The sequence below is a fragment of the Hyperolius riggenbachi genome, chromosome 2 (genome assembly GCF_040937935.1).
Source record: "Hyperolius riggenbachi isolate aHypRig1 chromosome 2, aHypRig1.pri, whole genome shotgun sequence".
NCBI lineage: Eukaryota > Metazoa > Chordata > Amphibia > Anura > Hyperoliidae > Hyperolius > Hyperolius riggenbachi.
In genome coordinates, this window is record NC_090647.1 from 181,300,489 (window position 1) to 181,327,858 (window position 27,370).

At 41.1% G+C, this 27,370-nt stretch overlaps 1 protein-coding gene across 5 annotated transcripts in view; it reads right to left on the bottom strand.

Annotated features, from left to right (window-relative positions):
- KLF12 (KLF transcription factor 12) overlaps nt 1-27,370 on the bottom strand; it is a 252,077-nt gene that overhangs the window by 195,254 nt on the left and 29,453 nt on the right. The window lies entirely within an intron of this gene.

Sequence of the window (27,370 nt, forward strand, 5' to 3'; positions counted from 1 at the left end):
GTACTGATGGGGTTGGGGGTGGAGGTTGGCAGTACACTGTTATGTTAGTTAGGAAACTGGGTAGGATTAAATAATAAAAAGCTGTTGAAATTGGTGTGTCGAAACATGAATATTGAACTATATGGTGCATATTTATTCACATTTTTTACTTCCCCCTCATAAGTGTAGCCATAATACAACTTCCATTACAAGCACTGCCACTATTGCCTCCAATAACATGTGCCCCCTTTCCCCCACAACAGGCATTTCCCTACCTTTATACTTTTTGGTAGTACTATAGTGCAGCAGTCAACATCAGAATCTGCTTTCCACAAGCATATATCCATTATCTGATCTTTTTTCAAGTGTATGTACACTGTCAGACATGGAGCACTTTTCCACAGGTGACTTGCTCCCTAGATTTCCCTCTAATGGCCCATACTCACGGGCTGAAAATGTTGCCTGTCGCCAGCACACGTGAGCGTGTGGGCGACAGGCCGGCGACAGCTCCTCGCCAGGTCCCTCCGCGTACACACGCGGAAGAGGGACCAGCGGCGAGGCGGAAGCTGTCACCGACGTTCCTCCTCCCTCCGCCGGAAGCTCCATATACTTTAATGGAGGTTGCTGTCGCTAGTCCGCGTACTCACGCGGACTAGCGACAGTTGCGGCGGGGGTGCGGCGGCGACTGTCGCCATGCGATTGAAACTTTCAATCGCATGGCGACATGAGCGACGGGTGACAGTTCGGGGTGCGCGCGCGTGCAACGGCCCATACTCACGGGCGACCTGTCGCCGCAACACGCGCGCCGCGTGTTGAGGGCGACAAAAGTCCCTCGTGAGTATGGGCCATTAGTGCCATGCCTTGTCACTGACAGTGGGCCTAAATGGCCATACCTCTCTACAGAGCCATAATCAATGCAGAGTTCTAGTCAGATAGTTTATTATTTTTACACATTCTGTATAAAACCACAAAGTAAAATAAAAGCCAGAACGCAAGTCAATAAAAGTAATAACCTAGTATAGATAAGAAGCCTTTGCATTTGGTATGACCTTTATATATAACAACATGTAACTGTAATGGAAATGCAGCCAGAATTCAAAACCCTATTTGTGCTATGCTCAGTCTTAAAGGTGACAACTGTCCATTGGAGAATCTGAAATTAGGAGTAATATTGCTCTGCTTTACATGTACATCCCAACATTGAGACTATTCAGTATCTAACTGTTGTAGCCATTTAGGTTGGCTTATGTTCAGCAAGGTCATTGAGCTATGAGGATATTAATTCACTCACAGACACAGGTGACAAATGTTTTACTTCCACACAACAAAGAGAAGCTTTTGCAGCAACTGTGCCTCACATTTTGTCACTTCTGTTTGGAGATCTTATCCAAATGTCACTCTTATTTACCGCTTCCCCCTTACCAAATTCTAACTTTAAAGATTAGTCATCATCGAGCATTTATAGTAAATGTACTGTGGGAACCATATCAATATAAGACTGCTGATTGTACCAATGCCTAGTCAGTAACAAAGAATAGGTTACGCTGTCAGGTATAAGGCTCTGTATGAGAGAAGAGTATAATCACAAGCTGCAAGTGCTACCATGGAGCGAATGGCTTATAGAGTGAAGGCTATGACGACACATTCACGATCCCTGTGTTCTGTACTTCTATCAACTCATCTAATGCCTCCCTGGATGATTAATTGTAATGATCCAGTGGATGATTGCAGTAAATCATACTGATGGTTAAGGGTCTAATTACACTCTGTGCAAATAATTAACCCATGTCAACGCACTCACTATTTCTGTGAATGTGACCATTTCCCATTTCACTAAGAGGACTCCTAAGAACTCCACTGTGCCAACAAATTTAGCTACCATATATGATCTGGAGTTTCCCCCCTACAAATACCTAAGCACAGCAATATTTCTGATGATACTTTGCACCAAAGGGTTGTATAGTGGTAAGAAATGGGTCTGGTGTAGGATTTTTGAGGAACTGCTATGTTTCTGAGAGCTCTGTTAGTAACAGCAGGAAGTATGCAACATGCATATTATGGAATATTACCACTAATGTGGATTGCAATGTCCTACTACAAATACGCTTTAGTTCAGGTTCCCTTTTTATAGCTATAATTCATTGATAAAATGAAAGTAACACATACCTGCATATTACTGTTATTTTTTTGCAAAAGGGCTTGTAATTAGTGATGGATGTAAAACTGAACTTTTATTTTCAAATAAATAAATAATACCATACATTGTGATAGGGACATCATTTAAAAGGTGTAATAAACCAGGACAGATGGGCAAATAAAACGTGTGGGTTTTAATTACATTAGCATGTATTATTTTAAAACTATATAGGTTGAAAACTGAGAAATAATGATTTTTTTTCAATTTTTTATTCTTATTATTCCCATGAAAATACATTTAGAATAAAATAATTTTTAGCATAATGTACCAACCCAAAGAAAGCCTAATTGGTGGCGAAAAAAACAAGATATACAACATTTTGTTAGGATAAGTAGTGATAAAGTTACTGGCGAATGAATGGGAAGAGTGCTGAAAGGTTAAAATTGCTCTTGCCCTTAAAGGGGAAAAACCTCTTAGTGGTTAACTAGTTAAATATAAAAATACAAACTTGATGCTGCGCAAGATCACTGGTGGCCAGCTCCTCAGCCATAGATAGCAGACAGCTTCCTCTCACTCACTCCTCATACCCCTTCTTATTATGCTAAACTCAGTCTCCAGATGTAGTTCACATCTTCAATGTAGACATGCCCTTCTTGTGAGTAAAAGTCTACCTATTGCCTGTCAGTCATGCTTGAATGGGATCAGCTCTACCTCCCATGATGTGGATGGGGAATGCAAAGAGCCTGCATGTTGTCAGCAGTGAGGGTCTGGCCATTGCTGACAGGTTGCAGCAGCATCTCTGTAACTTTATTATGAAAACCAGGGCTGTGGAGTTGGAGTCAGAGAAATTTTGGGTGCCTGGAGTCAGAGTTGGAGTCAGTGGTTTCATAAACTGAGGAGTTGGGGACGGGTCGGGAGTCAGATGATTTTTGTACCAAATCCACAGCCCTGGTAAGTATTAGGCTAAGGAGCCAGAGTTAAGGATTCAGAGCCATTTTGAGTACTTGGAGTCAGAGTCGGTGGTTTCATTAACTGAGGAATCGGAGTTGGATAATTATTGTACCAACTTCACAGCCCTGGTAAGCATTAGAAGTCGGAGTCAAGGAGTCTGAGCCATTTTGGGTACTTGGAGTCAGAGTCAGTGGTTTCATTAACTGAGGAGTCCGAGTTGGATGATTATTATACCAACTCACAGCCCTGATGAAAACACAAAACATCTTTGCAAAATTGTTTTAAATGCACATTTTTCTTTACAGATGCCCATTTATGAAATGCAATAATGAAAAGGAAAGTGCTATCAGCATTTATTCTTTCATCTTTGATGTATACTGAGTTAGTTTATGTAAGTTTGTAATTTTTCACATCATGCCTGAAAAAAAGTGAACTAGGTTTTCTTGAAAATATAATGAAGTCTATTGTTTACAATTTTCACTTCTTCTGTCTATGTCTAACACATCACAAAAACCTACAATTCACCAAAATAATACGAAATAGCACTATGTACTACTATAATACTATTAACAAGAATTATTGCTATTGCTAATCACCTTTTTGTCTAAGGGTAAAAACATTTAGCGCCGACATATTACGCAGCGCTGTACAGGGTATATATTGTCTTGTCACTAACTGCCCCTCACAGGGGCTCACAATCTAATCCCTACCATAGTCATATGTCTATGTATGTATCGTGTAATGCATGTCTAGGGCCAATTTAGGGGGAAGCCAATTAACTTATCTGTATGTTTTTGGGATGTGGGAGGAAACCCAGACAGACACGGAGAAAACATACAAACTCTTTGCAGATGTTGACCTGGCTGGAATTCAAACCGGGGACCCAGCGTTGCAAGGCAAGAGCGCTACCACTATGCCACCTATGCAGAGTTGCTAGTGGGAGCTGGTGGGGAAATCACCTAAGCAGGGCATTTGTAATGTTTCTTGGCAGTTCATGTAAGCTGTGCCAATTGAATAGAATGTTAAGACAAAAATATAAACTAATATCCCCTGTGTACATATATTTTTTTCATTGGAACCCTGGTGAGAAAAGATACAGGTGGATTCACATACAAATCATACATATTTACCTCAGAAGTGAGCTGTACATGCCTGAGCAGCGTACACATTATACTCATCCCTGACTGAAGGCCAGAGGGCATCGGCCTCACTGCTGCACAGAGTTCATTATTTGTCCTCCTATCTGCTGAAGTAAATTCAGGACAACTGAGTATATCGTAAGGAAGATCAGAAGCAGTGCTTACATGCAGTGCTATAAATATTGGGCACTCCAATGGTTACAGAATACATTACACAGTAATAACAATATTTTTATATTCTCAGTTTTTTTATATTGTACTATACGTCCACTATATTTGTATTGTAAAATAGTTGCTCTATATGCGCAAGTACTACTTTGTGATACAATGGTACCATATATATCAAACATATATGCTACATCCTGAACATGCTACAATTGCTAAGTGAAAGATAAAGACTAGCTAAAGTGTGTAACTGGATATGTCTGCAGATAAAAACCTCAGAGTTGTCAAATAAGGATTTTGGGTGTCCCTTTCACAGTGGACTATTGTTGTAGTGCCAAAGAGTATTTTGGCTCAACTCACTTAGGATGCCTAGAAAATCATAGGTGATAGCAGACTAAACTGGAAGGGTAAATTGTAAGGGGTGTATATGTTACGGCCAGAACCCGAAGTGTGGCCACTTCTAGTTCTGGCCGGCCACTTCGGGTTCTGGCCGGCCAATGCGCGAAGTGGCCGCAGCGCAGCGGCCAATGTTAGAAATGGAATGTTTCCTTTTAATATGAATGTAGTTTTCCTGGCCGTCTCTGGCCAAATGTAGAAAAAAAAAACAGTTCGTTCATTGAATGAGATGAAGCCGCCCGGCTTCTGCTCCGCCTCCTCTCCTCCGCCCCTGCCTCTCTCTCTCTCTCTCTCTCTTCTCCCCGACACTGGCAGCGGGGGACATGCGTGTCCCCTCCAGAGTCGTTCGTCGCGGCAGGCAATCCTGCCGTTCGTCCCTGCAGAGCGGGGGCTGGCAGAAGCAATGTCTGCAGCCTCCCCGCTCTGCTTTCCTGGCGCCACGAACGACTCTCGGGGACACGCATGTCCCCGCCGGCTGCCCGAAGAAGATAGAGAGAGAGAGAGAGAGAGGCAGGGGCGGAGGAGAGGAGGCGGAGCAGAAGCCGGGCGGCTTCATTTCATTCAATGAACGAACTGTTTTTTTTTTTGCTACATTTGGCCAGAGACGGCCAGGAAAACTACATTCATATTAAAAGGAAACATTCCATTTCTAACATTGGCCGCTGCGCTGCGGCCACTTCGCGCATTGGCCGGCCAGAACCCGAAGTGGCCGGCCAGAACTAGAAGTGGCCACACTTCGGGTTCTGGCCGTAACATATACACTAAACTATGTTAAGCAGAATAACGTGCGTAAAGTCTTACGGCACGATGTGTAAACCAGAGTGCTATATAACACATGCAATGCATTACACTCTACTCGTAACACCTTATGCACTTACTTCTGCATAACGCAGTTTATTGCATAGACCCCCAAAAAACATTGTACTTTAACAACAACTGTTACAACAAAGTTTAGTGTTATAATACCTGTCCACCGCGCACAGAGTCTCTGCCAAGGTCTTCTCGCACGCGCGAGCACACTCTCAGCAATATACAGGAAGTAGCCAGGGGTGCGTGCGCTAACGGTCACAGCACGAGTACGCGATTATGCATGCGCGAGTGCCGTCATGCGGCTGCGCATAGGCGTATGTGCGAAAATGAGGCGCTAAGTTTGTATTGTGTATTTAAGCAGGCTGTTGGCTGGTGACCAGTGATGTCACTTCTATACAGCTTGGTGCTAGTTACGCTAGAGCCTCATTATCTGATATTCTGATTACCCGTTGCCGACCTTCTTTGCTATTGACCTCCGTTTTGCCTGCCGCCTGTCCTGACCTTTTGGCTTGTTATTATCGTTCCTGCCTGTCTGCCGCCAGCCCTGAGCTTTCGGCCTGATACCTGGTTCTGCTCGTCTGCTGCCTGGCTACTGACCACTGGCTTATCGTTGACTACGTCTTCTGCTGGACTTGGTTGCTCTCTCTGCCTCCGATGGGGCAATCCTGGGGGCCGCGACCTGGTGACCACTTGCAGCAAAGTAGTCCACTGCCCATTAGGGGTTGCAGCCCATCGTCCCTTGCAGGGCGCTCTGGTGAAGACAAAAGTGGTCACTTACACTCCGCGCCCTGGGAGAGCCTGTGAGGGTCAACAGCTATTTGTCCATTATCATAACATTTAGAGCCCTTAAAGTGTAGTGTACAGTACTTACACTCAAAGTGGACTTATAAGTGTCCTATTAACTATGCACTTAAAGATCTACAGCAATGAGATCCACAAGGTGGATGGAACATGGGACATGTACTAGAATTGGAAGTAAAAGGTATGGAGGAAAAAATCTGGGAACAGCGAGGCTGCTCAGACGCAACATAGCCCTTTAACGGATACTTGACCCGAGTCAAAGCTACCTAAGGTAGGCACAGAGTTATGTTCCTGATGGATCCGCATAGCTCTATATATTGTCCTTCTCTCCTTATCTCCCTCAATCCTCATAATAATGCCTTAAAAAATTTAATTTTGGATAAAGACAAATTTCCAGACCGGAAATGGGGAATAGGAATGGGAAGGCCAATTTTACTTTTGTCTAAAGTCACATTTTTCAAGGTACAATTGCACAGGGAAGGGCGGAAAGAGTGGAGAACCTGACAATGCACAGAGGTATAAGGATCCAGTATGAACATACCTTTGTGCTTACCTTAGGCAGCTTTGCTGTGAGTCAGGTGTGCTTTAATCTCTAGGGGGTAGTCTAAGGTGTCTGGAGCCACTTTAAAGGATAACTTAGCAAAAAAAGAATTTAAAAACGGGGGGAGCATGCATTTTTGTGGTCTCTCCTCATGCCCACCGCTCTCCCCGTTCTCCTCTGGTACTGCCTACTGACCCCCCTGAAATGACTTCCTGGTCGGGGGTGGCCGCGGCTGACTGCACAGGCGCTGCTCCACGGCGCACATCCGTTGATCGCGCACCTGTGGCCAGGGGTGCTCTGTGCATGTGCAATAAGTAGTTGTGATTTAGTGCACGGGCGTAGCAATAGGGGTTGCAGAGGTAGCCACCGCATCGGGGCCCTTGGGCCAGAGGAGCCCCGAAGGGCCCTTCCTCAACTGCAGTATTAGCTCTCTATTGGTCCTGTGCTCATAATAATAACTTCTATAGATACATTGAATAGTGGTAATTATTAAAAAGTTATTCCCCATCCCCATCTTGTACCTCAGACACTGTTGTTGCCATTGGCAGGTTTTGGTGCACCGTATCAATTGCTATGGATAGAGTGCTTAGGGGGTCCCATTGTGAAACTTGCATCGGGGCCCACAACTCCTTAGTTACGCCACTGATTTAGTGCGCATGCACAGAGCGCTCCAGGCCATGGGGCAGTGCCTACACAGTCAGCCGTGACCACCCCAACCAGGAAGTAATTTCGGGGGTTTTTTTGGTGGGCAGTACCGGAGGGGGAGAATTTTTAAATTCTTTTTTGTGCTAAGGTATCCTTTAAGTAGATTCATAATATCTATGTTTACATAAGGTTCCAGTGCTACACATGTAGGCCTAGGGCTGTCATCCTTCACTAATTAATAAGTTACTGACATGGAACATGCATACAGCTGTCCTCACACTATTCTGGGCTTTTAAAGCAAGGGTAGGGGTAACAGCCCCAGTCAACAGCAGCTCCTGCATTTATATCTCTTGTGTAGTGCATAATCCCTGTTCCCAAGTATGCAGGAGCTACAGCTGCTATACACTCCTTTTCCCTGCATCATAACCTGCAGTTATGCAAACATCTGTTGTATTGCCACAAGTATACCTTGTCAGTGATTCAAAGTCAATGAAAGCAGAGCTTTAATAACACAGCACAAACAAGATGATTTTTAACAGAAAATAAATTTTAAACTGCAATTGGGATTTTAAGAGAATTTGCAGTTTGCTGTGTTTTTAGAGAAAATATCCCTGGAGGGACTGCTTTTTTAAGCATTCCTGGACTTGGTTTTATCTGCACCAGCTGCAAAGCAAATTGCTCTGAAATTGGAATATGTTGTTTCAACTGTGGCCACACAGAAGCTCTCCTCAGTGTGTATAAAGACACATAAGTGCTAGTGATGCCAGCAGGCTCAACCACATACACCAAGCTTTACAACACATTTTACATACCTACTCAATTTACTCTACTCTTTGAAAAACCACAATTTTTACAAACAAAACAACCAGAAAACCTACATACACTTTGTTTTACAAAAAGAGCTGTCAGTAATTAACTTCTGCTTACTGGTTTTGTGTTTTTCTGCAGCGACAGCGGCATCCACTCCTTTATCTGAAGCAGCAGAGATAGATCAGTGGCTGGGTGGATACTATTACATGTGATAACACTGAACCCAGTAAGGCAATCATATCATTCAGTTCTTGAGTTTCTTATTGGAAGGAGATGCAGTTTCTATAACCATACTGGCCATGTGTAAACTTTCACCAAACCTCTGTTGGGTTTTTACTGCTCTCTGTGCCTCCATCTACCATAGTTAAAGAGTGAAAAAGATAAAGCCTGTCATGTAGGGCTCTGTCTTAATGCTGCCAGGATCAGTTTATCTCAGGGTTAATAGCTCACCCACTGGTGCGTAATTCATTAGACAGGTGAAACTCCGCCCTCTCCATTACTAAAACAGTCGCCATTTTTTCCTTAAGTCTCCCAATACTCTGGCCACCCCCACCTGTGTTGACACGGCCCGCCCCCAGCTCGACAGGCAAAGATTAGGCTGTGGCTGCCAAGCTGGGGGCAGGCCACGCCAATGCAGGTGGGGGTGGCCAGAGCTTCTGAAAACTTCTAAAAAAAATGGGGGGGCGGAGTTTCTGACAATGAAAAACTAAACGCAAGCAGGTGATTTATTAACCATGAGACCCACCAATCCTGGCAGCATTAAGACGAAGCGCTACATGACAGGCTCTGTCTCTTTCACTGGAAGTACTCATTAAGTATCCTACATATGCTGTCTTCACAGGAATTGAGTTACCTTCTACAATAAACCAAAGATAGCACTAGGATCCTAATGTTTTTATTTTTGCCTCTTATTTTCTGTTCCAATGATCAATAGGTTTCATACTAAAACCATGGTGGCCCACAAAGGACTTCAGGACAGAAAGTAAGAGAGTCCTCCCAATGACAACACAGACCACAGTAAAGAGGGTTTTTTGGTCTCTTTGAGCCCCTTTATAACCTCCTAGTGGTTCTGGATCGCCATAAGCTATGTGGGACACACATATGATCTTATGATGACCTTGCACCTAAGCCTGCACAATATTTTTGTAAAGTATTGCACAATAGTCTTGTAAAGTGGTAACAAATAAATACACTAAATACTATAAAAAAATCATTAACCATATCCCATTATTGAAGAAAGCTTTAGTCAGAAAATATAATTTATGGCATTATTTCATTATTCTACTCAAGTACCTTATATACAATTTACCACACTTCTTCACTATACATGTTGACTCTTCTAGCTCCCAAAAAGATAATAACCCAAAGTGAAAAACAACTAATTCTCCTTTAGGGAAAACGACTAATTATGGTAGAAGGAAGCAGGAGTGCCTTGATAGCTCCATCGAACACTATTAATGATAACAATGGAATTCACATCACACACCTTGCAAAGGAGAGAGGTCTGCAGCTATAGATTAGTGATTATCTTAGAAGACAAAGTGATACGGTTCATTGCTTGGGACATTTCAGTACCAAGGAATCACTGGATCTATTACACATGCACATTAGCACAGAAATCATCTTTGAAGTAGAAGAAGTAATAGAAAAAAGGCTCAACCAATTAAAGGATGAATACGAATTCTATTGATGTGACAGTGAGATTATAGACTAAGTAGGAAAGTGCTGCGACCCACATCAAAGAGACACTTGTCTTTAGCACACTGGACATATTGGCTCTAATAGCATTAAACTGCAAATAACCAAATATTCCCAAATTCACAAGATCAATCAAATCCGCTTCACAGAATATCTGTGGATCAAGATTATAATTTACTATTACAATCCAGTTTCCAAATAAGTTTTGATGATGTGTAAAATGTAGATAAAAGTATAATACAATGATATGCAAATCATTACAGAGCAAAGTCCTAAGTATCAGGCACAGGCAGGAAATGCCTGATGCCGTATACGTGTGCTTGCTGCTTGAGCACAGGCCGATAATAGCACTAACCTACCTTCCCCCCTTCCCGTGCAGTAGAAGCAACTTACAGATCCTCTGCTCACAGTCTTGCACACTTTCTGTAGTGCCCAGCGGCTTTCCTGCTCACTCTGTGTACTGCTCCCGGCATGTCACCTGACACAATGGGGGCCATGCATGGATAGCAGAAAGCCAATGGGAGCTGCTGATACACAGAAGATGGCCCCCGGAGGATTGGTAAATTTTTTCTACTTTGCAAACTGCCAAAGTTGTGCCCCCTTTATACCACCCCAGGCATTCCAGTCAGATGAGACTTCCAGATGCCTGAGTTCCGGATAATGGAGACTTTGCTGTATTAGATTGAAAACAGTACATCACATTTCAAAAAAGTTGGTACAGAGGCATAATTACCACTGTGTTGTCTACAGTCAAAATTGAAGTTGCTAAATTAGGATTAGTTTAAAATTTTATTTAAGTGTAAACTATATTTTGGCACTGTATGTTTAAACAGCTCAGCTTGTCTGCCTGCAGTTATAGATCTATCCATTCAGATACAAGAATATTGTATCTATCTGGCTTCCTGTTCAGAAAGTGAGGTCTTAAAGAGACACTGAAGCGAAAAAAATATATGATGTAGTGAATTGGTTGTGTACTATGTATAATTACTGGAAGATTAGCAGCAAAGAAAGTATTCTCATATTTTTATTTTCAGGTATATAGTGGTTTTTCTAACATTGCACCATTCTAAAATATGTGCAGATTACACAACACTCAGCATTCAAAATGATTCTTTCAGAGCAGTCTGTGAACTAATGACCTCTCCTCTGCCAGAGAAAAAGTAAATAGTTCAGGAACAGTTGAGATAATAAAAGTCAGAAGACAGCCCTCTCCACGACTTTGAAAGTCGTAGAGCTTAATGGCTTTTTTGCATAGAAATAACAACTGGAGTTTCTTAACGCTTCCTGTACTGGAAACAATTAGACTGATGTATCTGATCCTAATGTTTTATTTCTTAGCTGTATTACACATACAGATCATAATATCATAATTTTTTTTTTCGCTTCAGTGTCTCTTTAAATATTACTTCCTGTGAATTACATCTCTACAGCACACAATCACTTGTACAGAAATGGCAGAAGAGGTCAACTGTGTAGCTACAGAAATGGTAGTGCAAATTATTTCCATGTTCCTTCCTCATCATAGCTTCTGACTAATGGCAGTAGTTTTGGAAGTATGATTCTGTCCCATACTTGCCCAGTATAGGACTTTCCGCTGCTAAACAGTTTTGGACCTCCTTTGACCATTTTTCATTGTTTCATAATACGGCCAAGGTTTTTAGTGGGTTCCTGGTTAGGATTCCAGGAAGGCCATTTTAGCAGCTGAACATTTACTATGGAGATATGCTGTTCTAATTCATGGAGAATTAGTGGTTTGGGCTTTGAACTTCTACAATAAGAAAGGCCTTCCCTAAAAAAAGAGGCAATGGCATTATTATGTTTAAAACCTATATATCAGTTTGCATTAACATTGCCTTCCTAAATGCGCAAAATATCTATGTCATGTGCACCAATAGGCCCCTGTACCATCATCATACCACCCCAGATTCTGGCTTGTAAGGTGGCCGTACATCTAGTGATGTATGGACAGATTGACCAAGAGACAGACCTCTCTCTCTCTCTCTCTGAGTGGATCTGATCAGAGAGAGATCTGTTGGCTGCCAATACACTGCAGGCAGATTCCTGATTGATTTTATCATGAAATATTTTTTGAGAATCGACCTTGTGACACTGGATCCGCCGCCTCGCCGCTGTCCCCCAAAATATGAATGTCCCCCTGTGCCTGTACATTCAAATTCTTTACGTGTCCCCTGCAGCTATAGTGTCCAGCCCTCCATCTTCCACAATGGCGCCCCATGTGGCTGCCAATGTATAGCATGTGTGCCGCATGTGTGATGTCACACATGCCATGTGCTATATGCCAGTAGTTACATAGGGCATGAATGCGGATGATGGAGAGCTGGACACTAACACAGGCTCTTTGCTTTGTCCTCTGAATACAGTGATTTTTAATAATATTATATGTAGATGATGACCCCAAATTCTTTGTAATTTTTATTTTAAGAACATTTTCACTAACTGCGATAATCAGATAAACTTGCATATAGTTTTACACACTGTGTGTGGAGCATAATGCAATATATTACATGCCATGCATTATGCTCTAGTCATTGTGCAGAAGACCGCAGTTTGGTACATACCTCATTATTTCTAATTGTTTGTACTGTCTGCCCATGCAGTGTACCCCCACGTATTTTCTTCTGAGCAACTCTATGGGATGCTATTTTGACATCTAATCATGTAATTATTATTATTTAGTATTTATATAGCGCCAACATCTTCAGCATTGTATAGAGTATATTGTCTTGTCACTAACTGTCCCTCAGCTGGGCTCACAATCGAATCCCTACCACAGTCATATGTCTATGTATGTATCATGTAGTGTATGTAGTGTATGTATGTAGTGTATGTATCATGTAGTGTAGTGTATGTATCGTAGTCTAGGGCAAATTTAGGGAGAAGCCAATTAACTTATCTGTATGTTTTTGGGATGTGGGAGGGAATCTGGGTGCCCGGAGGAAACCCACGCAGACACGGGGAGAACATACAATCTCTGTGTAGATAGAGCCCTGGCTGGAAGGGTAAAGTGCTAACCACGACACCATCATGCTGCCCAGTGATCTGTTGCCAGTTTAACTAATTCGTTTTTCTACCAGGCTTTAGATCCATAATCAACTTTTCCATTATTTCATTGCACTAGGCCAACTTTTTTGAAATAAAGATTCTAATATCTCATCTGTGTACTATTTTCAAATAAATAAATTGTCTTTGTACTATTTTCATTCTGTTTTTATTTTCATTTTACACAGTGTCCCAATTTTTTGGAAATAGGGTTGCACTGTATTATTGTTGCTGTTTTAGTTCAGCCTGGTTCCTGTCCTTCCAAAGTGACCTTAAACTAATCTTATAGCATAAAAGATCAGAATGCAATGCCTGAGAGGATTAGATTATCCTATTCTAATAGACCTATTAATCATTATTAGCTGCCAATATTTTACATCTGTGAAGTGTTCATCGAGAAATCTACAAGTAACAATAAAAAATGATCTGTCAATCAGCTGTGCTGATTATTCTATTATTAGTACAGATTGGCGGACTAATCTGTAGTGAAGAGACAGGGTCATGTACAACGTGGGTGTTTACATATTTTTTACACAAGGGAATTGCCTATGTGGATTGGTTAGTCACCATACAGAGATACTATGCACATGTGGGTCTCTCAAGCTAGTAATAATTAGAAAACGTAAGTAATTCTGTAAATTTAGCTCAGATTTATTTTAAAAAAATGTCTAAGTATTAGGTGGGGAACGTTTGCATTGCTCATCTGAATCATGGACATGCTAAAAGCCTTGATGGATGGTTAGGACATTATAAGTTGTACCACTAAGGCTCGGTTCACATTTGCTTTTTCCAACGGAACCGGCGGTACGGTTCCATGGTCTGTTCCGCGGAACAGAAACGGAAGGTTTTGCAGCACAATAGGAACCTATGGAAAACGGACGTTTTACAGCACACTGGCTGTAAAAACTGACTGTTTTCCAGGATCCAAATGGACGGATCCGTCTGGCCAGCTCCCCAAAAAAATGCAGATGTGAACCGGGCCTTAGACTACATGCATGCGTCAACTGTTTTTCATCAACTCATGAGATGGTCATAAACTCTTACCAGCTATCAGAAGACCATGAAACTCTGCCACTAAGGGCATGCTCAGTAGGCCACCCTGAAGCATTAGGAAGTCTTGCCTAAGGGCTTTTTACTGAATACTCTAACCCTGGTCTCCTATGTCAAAGGTGGTGTTTATAACCAGCACACTGTCCAGATGCTATATTTCTACCTTTAAAGCAAATCTGAAGTGAATCAACTAAACCAACTTTAGTAGCAAAAAAAAAAAAAACCGCAAAAAAAATCTTATATTGTTTTCCAGTACAGGAAGAGTTAAAAATAAAACTTCTGTTGTTATCTATGCAAAAGAGCTTCTCTGAGCTAATCAACCAACTTGCTCAAACTCAATCCTGTTTTCTGAATAGCTTAATCAGCCAAGAAACAGTAAGAGACAGCTTGTGATAAGGTTTTACTGCAGGAAAGTTTAAATAGTTATTAGCTCTGCCCTTTTTTACAGATAAAAGACAGAGTGTGGTTTTCAAACTGCAACTGCATTTTCGTCGGTCTAGCACCATACAAAATAAATGGGATACAGTTGGGAACATCAAACTTGGAGAAGGACTTAGGAGTACTCATCGACAACAAGTTAAATAATCATACTCAATGCCAAGCCGCTGCAGCTAAAGCTAATACAATTTTGGGATGAATTAAAAGGGAAATAAAAACTCAAGATGCTTGCATAATATTGCCCCTGTTTAACTCTCTAGTAAGGCCACATCTGGAATACGGAATTCAGTTCTGGGCACCACATTACAGGAAAGATATTGCAGTTTTAGAGCAGGTGCAGAGACGAACAACAAAATTGATACGAGGGATGGAAGGTCTTACTTACCAAGAAATGTTAGATAAACTGTGTTTATTTAATCTATAGAAAAGACGCCTTGGAGGGGATCGAATTAACATGCGGAATGCATTGCTACAGGAAGTAGTTATGGCAAATTCTACATCTGCATTTAAAGGGGGCTTAGATGCTTTCCTTGAGTTGAAAGACATCCATGGCTACAATTACTAGGTAATGCCCAGTGATGTTGATCCAGGGATTTTATCTGATTGCCATCTGGATTAGGGACAGAATTTTTTCCCTTTTGGGGCTAATTGGACCATGCCTTGTAAGGGTTTTTCGCCTTCCTCTGGATCAACAGGGATATGTGAGGGAGCAGGCTGGTGTTGTACCTTGTTCTCTCTTTGAACTCAATGGACGTATGTCTTTTTTAAACCCAAATAACTATGTAACTATGTAACTGTGGCAGTATGATGCAATGTTATAAATAAAGCTTTATACAGTGGGATGTGAAAGTTTGGGCAACCTTGTCATGATTTTCCTGTATTATTCATTGGTGGTTACGATAAAAAATGTCAGTTAAATATATCATATAGGAGACACACCCAGTGATATTTGAGAAGTGAAATGAAGTTTATTGGATTTACAGAAAGTGCGCAACAATTGTTTAACCTCCTGGGCGATAATCCGGTATGTCGCACAGGAGGAGTTCTCAGGCCCTGGTGGGCCGATTTGCATAATATATCTTTTTAGGACTTTTTACTTCTGGGCCGCTTATGGGACTTGTTTTGCTTGTGCGTGGATATAACCTTTTTAGTACAGGTATATCGCTAGCCCTTCTGTTGCTATGAGGGGGGTTGTATGGCTGACAGAGTGGTAAGTGGGTGGGGAGAGAACAATGCACTTGGCCAGCACCCGGCCGAGTCAACGCACCATAGAGGTTTAACTGCCAACGCATCAACGGAGGTCATGTGCTGCTGTAAGCATGCTTGATTCTCGCTCAAGTTGGCTCCCATAAGCCCCTCCACTTAGAACTGCCATAGTGTGTACAAAGCTTAAGGCTGTTGCTAGGCCTAGAAAACTTTTTGTCCGTTCTCCGCTCATGGTAAAACGGACAGTGAATGGCTCCTATTTTATAAACAGGAGGCGTTCACATTCATAACTCTGTAATGGATCCATTGCGGTAAGTGGGCCCACTTCTTTGCAGTCCGCTTTAATCATAGACAGGCAGATGCATTCCTCTATATAGCCTATGGAGGTAGCATATCTGCCCAACCGGACCACAGCGGATTATTGGAGCAGACACTACACTGTCCGCTCCTGCTGGTTGGACGTGATCAGGCGCAAATGGGAACCTGACAGCTCACAAACGTTACACAGTATTAAATTGTCAGTTGGCTCAATGATTTGGATTGCGCTGGCCATAGCAGTTAAGTAGGTAGTCCTGTTGAACACCCTATAGGAGTACACAATTTTGGATAGACCACCCCTAAACAGAAGCCAAATACCTATCTTTGGAGCCAATGGTATGTACTGCCACTTACTGACTGCAAAGCCAATGCCAGTTCAGATAATTTGTTGGAAACGGCTTCTGAGACAGGACTTCTAATATATTCCTTTAAATAATTTATAGCAATACTATAATGAGAAATTTCAACAATAGGAATACAGCGGTGAAACAGAATTTAACCTGAAAAGCTGCTCTAGCGCAAGTGAATTCAGAAATGTGGCCCACGCTGCTGCCAAGCTCAGTGTGATGCACAGCACCCTGACTCCTCTCTTTTCTCCTCATTCCCATACATTATACACTACACATCCATTAAAGCAAGTAAAATTACATTTTCTACTAATAAAATGAGACATGATCCTGTAGAAGACGTAATTCAGATATTAACATACTCCCACTCATGTTTAAACATAACAGTTTATTGTCTAATTGTCATTAGTCCAACCGCCCTCAATTCACTGTTGGAGAACTGGTCATTTGCAGAAACATTCTCAGAACCGATACTTGCTCAAAAGAACTGCAAGTGGCAGCTTTCTTTCCCAATCAGAAACAGTTTCTACCAAGCAATACTGATCACATAAAACTACATATAAATACACACAATCCCCATCCATTAACGCAGTATTACAATCCCGATCCTTTAACACAGCAATCAGTACTTTAAAGAAAGCATATCATATAAATGATAAATAAAACATAAACACAAATAGAGGACAAAGTATAAAAGTGCTAGGATTTCCAATGACCACAATATATTAATTTGTTGCACATGTGTATGTGGTGCTAGTACCTTTTCTTCAGCAGTTTACTGAGAACGTAATACCATTTGCATCACTAACTACAGTATTACAATCTGATTCCTGCATGTCACTTAGGGACAGATGCTGAGGTCAATTAACGAGTGATGAATAATATTAGCTGAAATTTATTTCTCATTAAAAATAGTGATTATTATATCATTGCCTCTTACTTTTCACACAAAAAAAAAAAACAGCCAAGAATTGTGTCAAGTAAGGGAATTCAGTGATAACACATGCTACCAGGGATTAAGCATGTGCTCCTTCACACTCACTCTCTTCTCTAGATGATCTTCCATACACCATTTTACCGTACATTAATCACTGTGGCTAAAATGAGAATAGGTGGGGCTTCAGGTAACCAAACCTCTGTTTGGCTACCTCATTGACAACAATACCATTGATCGGCCAGGTCCAGGCAAACCTCTTGTGTAATTAAAACTGCTGAATTACTCAAAAGATGACAAAAATGCAGTCTCACTACCACCAGTAAGAGGTCTCTGTAAGTTACTAATGCATTTAACGAATTTGGATGCTGGTACCTTAAAAGCACAGTATGGGCATAGCATTTATGATACTGTGCTATCTTGGGTTTTAGACCATTCAACCAAATGCCCCAATCACTTAAATACCCCTTCCTGGTGAAATCTCCAACCTCCCTTATAATTTAAACCCCTTCCTGATGCCTAACCTTAACCCTCTAATTCTAACATTTAAACATATCCTCCTACTTCACCCAAAAACACTGATCATTCTAAATGCCATCAAACCCTAGCTGTTAATGCCAATTGACTCTCCCCTTTAAGCTTTGTCCACTTCAGGAGGCCACTGGGCCCAGGCAATAACTTTGGGATCAAGTTCCCAAACCAACCGCAGCACCCAAACCCAATGGTAATTTGTGCAGCTACTTCTGTTTCTAACCTTAACCTCCTAATTTTAACATTTAAATGTAACCTCCCTCTACTTCACCCCCAAACACTGACCGTTTTGCTTCAGCTTCAAGACAAGACAAGACACAGAACATTTATATCGCACTTTTCTCCTGACAAACTCAATGCGCCAGAGCTGCAGCCAATAGGACGCTCTCTATAGGCAGTGGGAGGGAGTCTTGCCCAAGCTCCTTACTGAGTAGGTGCTGGCTTACTGAACAGGAAGAAGGTCGAGATTCGAACCCTGTGTCAAATGCAGGGCCCTTAACCAGTACACTATCCAGCAACACTCCAGCTTCAGTATTGTCTGCTTCAGATGGAAACTGTTTCCAGGCAAGAACTTTGTGAACAAGTTCCCAAACCAATGCAGGCACTCAAACTGTAACACGCAACTACTGCTTCTGTTTCCAACTTGTACCACTCTAGTGATTTATATTAAAACTAATATATTTAATTTTCATAATTATGCTATTATGGTACCCCACTACTGTATAGGACACAATCCTTTACTGTACAACTGTAAGCGTAAAAAAAATGAACTACCAAGACAAAAATAAAAAAAATCCTGTACACTTGATATATAAAAACATCAAATTGCTGAGCAGAAATTTAGCTAAAGCATGAAGCATATTTACCATGAAGCTAAACCACAGATGGGAATATACAGAAGGAATGATGATTCAATTTAAAAATGCGATAACCAGCATCTCACGAGACTAATTAACTGTTTTCAGGCTTGATCTGTAAAGAATTGCTCTCTTACCCCATTCACAGCACTGATAATCTTACATGATTTACATCACTCTTCATGACACTCAGGCAATGAGTCTGATTACACTGTGATCAGAACATCTGCATTTTTTTAACAACCCTTGCATGGTTATTTAAATGAATTAAAGTGGACCTCCAGGCAAATATGTTACTTTCATTTTTAAATGTGGCAGTTCTTCTTATTATGAAAAGTACAATGTTACCGACCATACATAGACAAATTCACCCACACGCATTGTTCCACTATAGCATAACTGAGTGCAGAGTGTAGGGCTGGAACCACTTGTCAGAACTGTCTTTTTGAAGGATTTTTCAGCAGAATTCCGGGCTCACGTGTAGGAAAAACACTCAACCAGGATTCAACTTAAAGGACAACTGTAGTGAGAGGGATAGGAAGGCAGCCATATTGACTTCCGTTTAAGAAATACCAGTTGCCTGGCTGTGCTGCTGATCCTCTGCCTCTGAGGCCCCTTTCACACTGAGACTTTTCATTGCGTGCGGTAACTCTTGGCAATGAAAGCCTATGGGGCCTTTCATAGCTGTGCATTGGGATGGGCCATGGAGGAAGCTTTGTTTTTTATGCTTGGCCAGAGCAAGCGCATCCGTGCGTTGTCAGGCATCTTCAGCAGCGACGTACAGCCATGTGTGTGGAAACAGAAGTCATGTAAGTCTATGGCGACGCAAATATTATAAAGCGGCAACCGCATGTATTCACGAAAGCGTATTTTGTCAATATACTCCAGAGGAATAAATCTTTTTGGCCACAGGAAGTGAGCGCTTGAGAGCCCCACTTCCTGCTTGGCCTGGTGCCAGGTGGGGATTACCACGTATCAACTGGAAATCCCTGAAGGCTGTTTTTGCCATTGCGGTGCAATGTGACCCCCGCATCTTACCGCAAAAAAAAGTCTTTTAAGAACATGTGTTAACTATACAGATTTGTCTTTATATGTGGAGGCCTGATGAAGGGTCTATCCCGAAACAAGTCGACGTTGTCGCTTCAATATTTACAACTGCACTAATCTTGATGTATGTTCGCCATTCTTTGCTATGGAAAATGTTTCCTGAAGGATACCTTTTATGAACATTTTTGCACAAGTGTTGTCTTCAATAAAACTTTTTGTATTTTTGCATATAAATTCTTCAAGATTCTTCAATATTTATGATATACATATCCTTGTATTGGTATAAAGCCTCCATAGTCTTCTCACTTCAGTTGCGTTGTACTTTAACAAGCCAAAGTGCTTGCAAAAACGAACAAGAAAAGTTCTCAGAGCACTCATGTGGATTACTGGAAAATTCAAGTACTTTGTTTGAAACTGGCATTTAAAGTTATCATCGGCAAGAGACCATTATACACCATTGTGATTCTGTTGCCCTAGCTCCAACGTATTGATTGTCTTATTCACCTGACTACCGCTGATCATCCCTCCATATGGCACCATGTCCAACTCCCAGCTTTGAAGACTGCCTGTTCTGACCTTGGCTAGATCACCATATTCCCTGACTGCTGCCTAGCCCGACCATAGCCTGTATTTAGTGTTGCTTATCTGCTCACCTCTCCACAGTTTCCCATAGCGACCTCTCCTACTCACATCTGCCAGCAGCATAGCAATTCTAGGGAATGAGACAATGATGACACTGGTAGTAAATAGTCTGGTGCCCACTAGAGGTACCATCCTATTATCTCTTGGGGGATGCTTTGTGTTTGAGTTGCGGCATTACTCTGTCTCTGTGACCTGGGTGATCCCACCTTATTCAGCATTAGCTGGTCCGTGAAAGTGTGCAATTTAATTTACATATGTTACACAAGATTTTTGACTGTTAATTTTTTAGTACCTTGTTCCAGGATTGTTATGAAACAGATCAGCACAATATATCTCCCCCACCCCTTTGGGAAAAGCACTCCTTTGATGATGCACTGCATCACTGAAAAGTCTATAAACACTACACGATTTTGTTTACGTCTACCAAACCACATTTCTTGCAAATCTATAAATAACAAGGTTCCTAAAATAAAAAAAAGTCCATCTAACATAGATGAAAGTGTACAAAAATGAGAATAAAAATTAAAAGGAAACCATAAAATTTAGAGGTTGAACTTTTTTTTACCTAGTTGCCTATCAACCAGATCTTTTAGCTTCTGCAGTTTGAATCAACCACCTTGAAGAACCTTATGCTGGGAACAAACAATGCAATTTCCTGCCCGATCGGCGGGAATCAGGCGATTTCCGTCATGTCGAATCTGTTTTCAATCGAGATTGGATCGATTTTTCTAAGTTATCATCGGAAAATCAATCCCTGTCCGATTACCCACCGATCAGACAGGAAATTGCATCATGTGTTCCCAGCATTGCAGTCAGTCTGCTCAGCACTGAGCCTGGGCATGTGATCGGCATATTCATTGTCAGAGCGTATAATGCTGAGTTCACACTATGGGGCTGATTCACAAAGCTTTTCTGTTGAATTATCTTTCCGTATTTATTAACTCAAAATGTATATCTCCTTAAGTGACTTAAGATTATGATTTAGCTCATCTTATCTAACTAAACTCTTGATGTATCTCTCCTTAACAGACTTAACTCATGATTTCACTCTCCTTATTTGACTTAACTAATGATTCGTCTATCCTTATCTGTTTATCTCACAAACTATATCTTCTTATTTGTTTATCTCATGCATTAGCTATCCTTACAGAAGGATAAATATAAGTATGCTTTGTGAAATAACTCTTATGCACCTTGCATCGCACTGTGTTGCTGCATGTGACCTCACTGCCTATTTAATTACATGGGCGTGTTCACATCCCTGCATTGCAACAGATCACATAGACATTCTACAGTGCGTTTCTGGATGCCATGCGATAACACGCATGTTACATTGCAACTCTTAATGCTCTGAAAATAACAGCACATTAGCAAGCCAATTATTTTCTGAAAAATACTAAATGGCCCGTATAAAGCAGAGCTCTAAGGACACAGGACAGTTTAATTCATACACCATGTATATACTTCGCTATTGATTAACTGTTTCATGAGCAGACAGATGACACAGGAAACTGCAAAGCTGATACAGGAAATAGTTTAATTTAATTTTCAGTGCAATATGGCAGGAATATGTGATTCACAATGTCAGCTGCAGGAAATTACAAACTTTTGTGCATTTGATTTCAACAGATTATATATGTGTGTTTCACCTGTGTATCTCATTGTTCGCCTGGTGTTCCGCTTGGATGGTTGCAAATTGAAAAAACAAGGTTTGTAAGTGTAAACTATGTAGCATGTAGCAGTAACTAACAAAATGTCAACATATACAATTGTGCAAGATACAGTTTTGCTATTCTTGTTTGGGCTGCTTTTTTCCCCATCTCGTTTTTTTTTTAATTATTATTATTTTTACTGATTTAGGTAGAATGCAAAGGTGACAAAGATACATTTATATTTGAAGCAACCTGAAAAAAAAGGACTAAGATACTCATGTAAGAAAAGGGAAGATGGGGATTCCACAGAGCCTCCCTGGTTCCCTCACTGACTCCTCGTTCCCTGTTCAAAATTGGTGAGTGCATCAGAAGACAGGCGCATCCGTACAGTGCATGCATGTGCGCAGTGTGGATCCGCTGGTCTTTACAAGCACTCCGAGACACAAGTGGTATATATATATATATATATATATATTTATATGTATATCTATCTATCTAGCTAGCTATATACATACATAGTTTTTTTATGATTATTATGTTATAGGGCATTCATACGGCAGGACAATAGGACAATATGTCCTCATATGAAACCAAACTCCATGAACACTTTGCCTTCAGCGAGGTTGAGAATATGCCGGTATTAGCTAACGTGAAGGGGCAAATCCACAAAAGTGTATGATCATTTCATGAAATTGCATGTTGTTGGAAAAAAAAGAAAGAAAGAAAAAGAGAGAGAGAGAGAGAGAGAGAGAGAGAGAGAGAGAGAGAGAGAGAGAGAGAGAGAGAGAGAGAGAGAGAGAGAGAGAGATGCCTTCAAACTAAATCTCAAATATTTAAACGTGATTATAGAATATTGGTCGGTGTTTGGGCTAGAATTGAAAGGTGCAGAGCTCAGCCTGATGTTATTCCTTGAAAACAAGAAGAAAATAAGATGATATGGCTCGCCTACTATTTCTGTGCTAAAAAATTCCCTACCAACCAAAAATAAAATAAAATAAATGTACCCTATGAAAATATATACTTGATGCCCCATTGAACTGTTCTAAAAGAATTACAAATTAGTTTGCTGATCTTCATTATAAATTATATTCAAGTAAAGGTACATTTTCTAACACAGAATTTCCAAAACGTATTGACCATTTAGAGATCCCTTCTCCTTAGGATACCTTAGCGCAAAAAGCATGTAAAATCGGGGGAAGCAGGCATGTTTAGTGGGGTCTCTTCATGCCCACTGCTCTTCCCGTTCTCCTGCGTCCCCCTCCAGTACTGCCTACAGACCCCCAGAACTTACTTCCTGGTCGGAGTGGTCACAGCTGACTGCACAAGCACTGCCTGGTGGCGCGCGTCCTTTGATCCCACGTAGGCAGTCGGGAGACCTCTGCGCATGTGCACTACGTCCCAACCACATAGTGCACATGCGCAAAGCGCCCACTGATGCGGACGCGTGATCAAAGGTCGCGCGCAGCCGGGCCAGCCCGACTAGGAAGTAAGTTTGGGGGGTCAGTAGGCAGTACTGGAGGGGGATGGAGGATAACGGGGGGAGTGGTGGGCATGAGGACAGCCCACTACACATGCCTGCTCCACCCCAGTTTTTAAATTAATAAAGGTATCCTGTAAGACAACCAGTAAGCCTTCACGGAAGAAGAGGTTGGTGTTAGGCACGCCCAATGAGGTCCTTAGATCTGATGGAAAAAGAAGGCTCTCACAGACTCTGTTGGGAAAAGTCTGGTTTTGTTAACCTATTACCATATTTGCTGTCAAATCCCAATCCCTCATGCAAACAGTCACACCAGAATAAATGGGAGTGGTATATTAAAAAAGAGTTATCAAACTGAAGGTCTGGTCTAATTTATTAAAACATTCCTTTAGCTGAGCTGACAGAGGTTGCAATGACAGAGGTACAATATTTCACATCTGGTGGCTTTGCAATATATTACTATGCCTAAATCAAAGGTATAGAAAATTACATAATTTAATTTTTGTCTTAAATATTAACCCAGATCCTGGGAATGCCCTCTTAGGAATGCGTCTAAAGGACCTTGCAGGAAAGAAGCATAAACTATCTCAATATTCTCACAGCTGCCATTATACATGATGTCGACCTCTGTCTTTCTCCATCCCAACAAGTTGTATAAAATGTCCTACATTTGTGTAATCAGAATGCTTACAAGTAATTTACTTGACTGGTATGGTTTCCATGGTGGGTTCTAAGTATGGTGACCATTTAAAAGTAGTATCCCTCTGTTGGATAACATGTATTATTATTATTATTTAGTATTTATATAGCGCCGACAAGACATTATCTTGTCATATGTATTCTGGTAGTCTTTATATGTAATTTAAATCCCAAGATAAGGTTGATAACTGAGATCTGGAACTGGAGTGAAAGACTCCATGTTAGTGAGCTAGAATCTATTTTCCTAAAGATTGAGAAATAGTTTATATTGCTTCCTCTTCATTAAGTTCTAATTTATGTTTACAGGTAGACCTCAGGTTACATACATGACTTAACAACCCGCTAATGCAAATGCAACGCCCGTCACATTGATGTCACTTTTACACTGAAGGAGAAGAAGAATGGGAGCTTGTCGGAGCTGTGTGGGACATTTTTAGAGAGGGGGGGAAGGGGGGGGGGTATTGAATAAACGGCACTGAGAAGCACAGGGGAGCACTGGAGGCACAGGGAGACACAGTGTTGTGGTTTACATACAAATTTACCTTAATAACAAACCTAACGTCCCTATCTCGTTCATTAACAGGGACTTGGCTGTTTTAATCCAGTGGGTATCATGCTATGGTAAGCTTAGCTGATTTTCTCTTCTGTGTTCCATACTTTTCTAAAGTTATATGTGATTTAGTACTGTGCTCTTTACTAATATTCATTGTATTATTCTATAGACTTTTAGTAACCACAAAGCATATTTTATGATCACTTTTGTCTTTAAAGCATTGGTTTAAATTATGAACTACCTGTTCTGGCCAGGCTTTATTCTTACGGTTTATAACAAATTTGGCAGGTTTTCTCCTCACTCTCATATTTCTTTATGAGTAATAAAACACTTTGTTAAAGTGAACTTCAGTACACGTTTCACACATAAGGCTTTGTGTTCTTATTGCCCTTTCTTTGGCTAGTTCATCAAACAGATACTATTAACAAGAGAACCTTGAGTCTAAAATAGATCACATGACAACACACATGAAAATGAGACCAGTTCATTAATTTTCTGGGAATCCTAGCTGTGTGATAGAGAGTCTGTCAAGTTCTAGTCTCCCACAACTTTGTCAGCTTGTATCTGTACCTGCACAAGTTTATCTGACTGTAGACCTGTTAAGAACTCTGCTATGAGGGTAATTTATCAGTTTCTCTGCTGAACAAACACTGCAATTATGCTTCCACACCTTGGTGAATATTGAAGGAAATAGAAAAAGGGTAAAGGGGACGTGTGTGCTTTTAGCTCTCGGACAGTTGTCATGTCTAATTTTCCAAGCTGATGATCTGCAGGTGCAATCACTGAGGATGTGTCCCAAGGCACTTGTTGTGCTAGTGTGGTATGTTGGTCCATTTAAAACATGTGATTATGCTATTGATGGCCTTTCCAAAGGAGTATTGTACAAGCTTGCTTATCTGACAGTGCAATACTTATTTAACACTGTAGAGAGTGCCTAGACTTGCAAATTATAAGGGATAGCTCTTTGCTTGGATTGCATCTTGCACTTCCTGAGCAATGCCAAATTGCACACTGTAACATAAAAGATCATTGGCATAAGTCAGCATACCACAAAATATAAAGCCAATTTGGAAGTAATACTTAAATATATCGGCGGCTCAGTTGTGTAGTAGATTCAGCCATGACAGATGCCACAGAGCTGGGTTGGGCACATTTTGTGAGACTTTTGTGTCATGGTAATGTCATCCTTTGTCCTGTTTTATACACTCTGCTCTCTGATAGTTGATGAGATTATCTATACATAACATAAGCGACTATGGAGGGATAGCTATTATGGAATGTTTAGGGTTTCCCACTCTTGAGAACAAACTTTTATCCTTCCAGAGTGTAACTGAATACAGTTTAAAGAGAAACTCCAACCAAGAATTGATCTTTATCCCAATAAGTAGCTGATACTGCCTTTTACATGAAAAATCTATTCCTTTCACAGACAGACCATCAGGGAGCGCTGTATGACTGATATTGTGGTGAAACCACTCCTACAAGACACTCTGAGGACCATGGTACTACTGGCAGTTTCCTGTCTGTGAACCTTGTTGCATTGTGGGAAATAGCCGTTTACAGCTGTTTCCAACTGCCAGAAAAGCATGTAGCAGCTACATCACCTGCCAACAGTAAAAATGTCACCATGTAATAAATGTCAGAATGTAAATCAGGGATTTAAAAGATTTTACAATGGGCAAACACTGACTAAATCCTTTATACACAATTATTGCAAAAACAAAGCACTTTTTTATTACATTATTTTCACTGGAGTTCCTCTTTAACCCTGAAAAATAGCACTGTGACCATTTGTACCACAGTGGCTTAGTGGATAGCATCCTCACTTTGCAGCTCAAGGATTCCAGGTTCAAATCTGGGCCAGGACACTATTTGCATGCAGCTTGTATGTTCTCCTGATGTGTGTGGGTTTCCATTGGGCACTTTGATTTCCTGCACATCTCAAAACATACAGATAAGTTATCAACCTCTTCTAAAAAAAAACATGGGCCTTCATTAGACCAGGGTCACTAGACTATGACTACGGTAGGGATCAGACTGTATGAGCTTCTCTGAGGGACAGTAAGTGGCATGGCTGACAACTCTGTTAAGTGCCTTAAGAAAAAAGTCAGGGCTATATAAATATGCAATATTAATAATATTAAATATTGTATAATATTGTGCATCAGAATATGCCAAAGACCACTGTAAATAATATTCACTTACTGTACAGCAAGTCTGACCATATATTGACCAGTAGTTGCAATTTCATCATTTGCCAATTCAACATCCGCATCACCCAGTCCCATGCACGCCTCCAGGACTTCTCAAGAGCTGCTCCAACACTATGGAACTCCCTACCTCCACCCATTAGGGCAGCCCCCTCCTTCAACATCTTCAAGAAAGCCCTCAAAACTCACCTTTTCACTCTGGCCTACTACCCCTCACAAGTGCTCTAAACCCACAGCTGAACTCTGGTCTCCTACCTCTCGTGTCCCTACCTCTCCC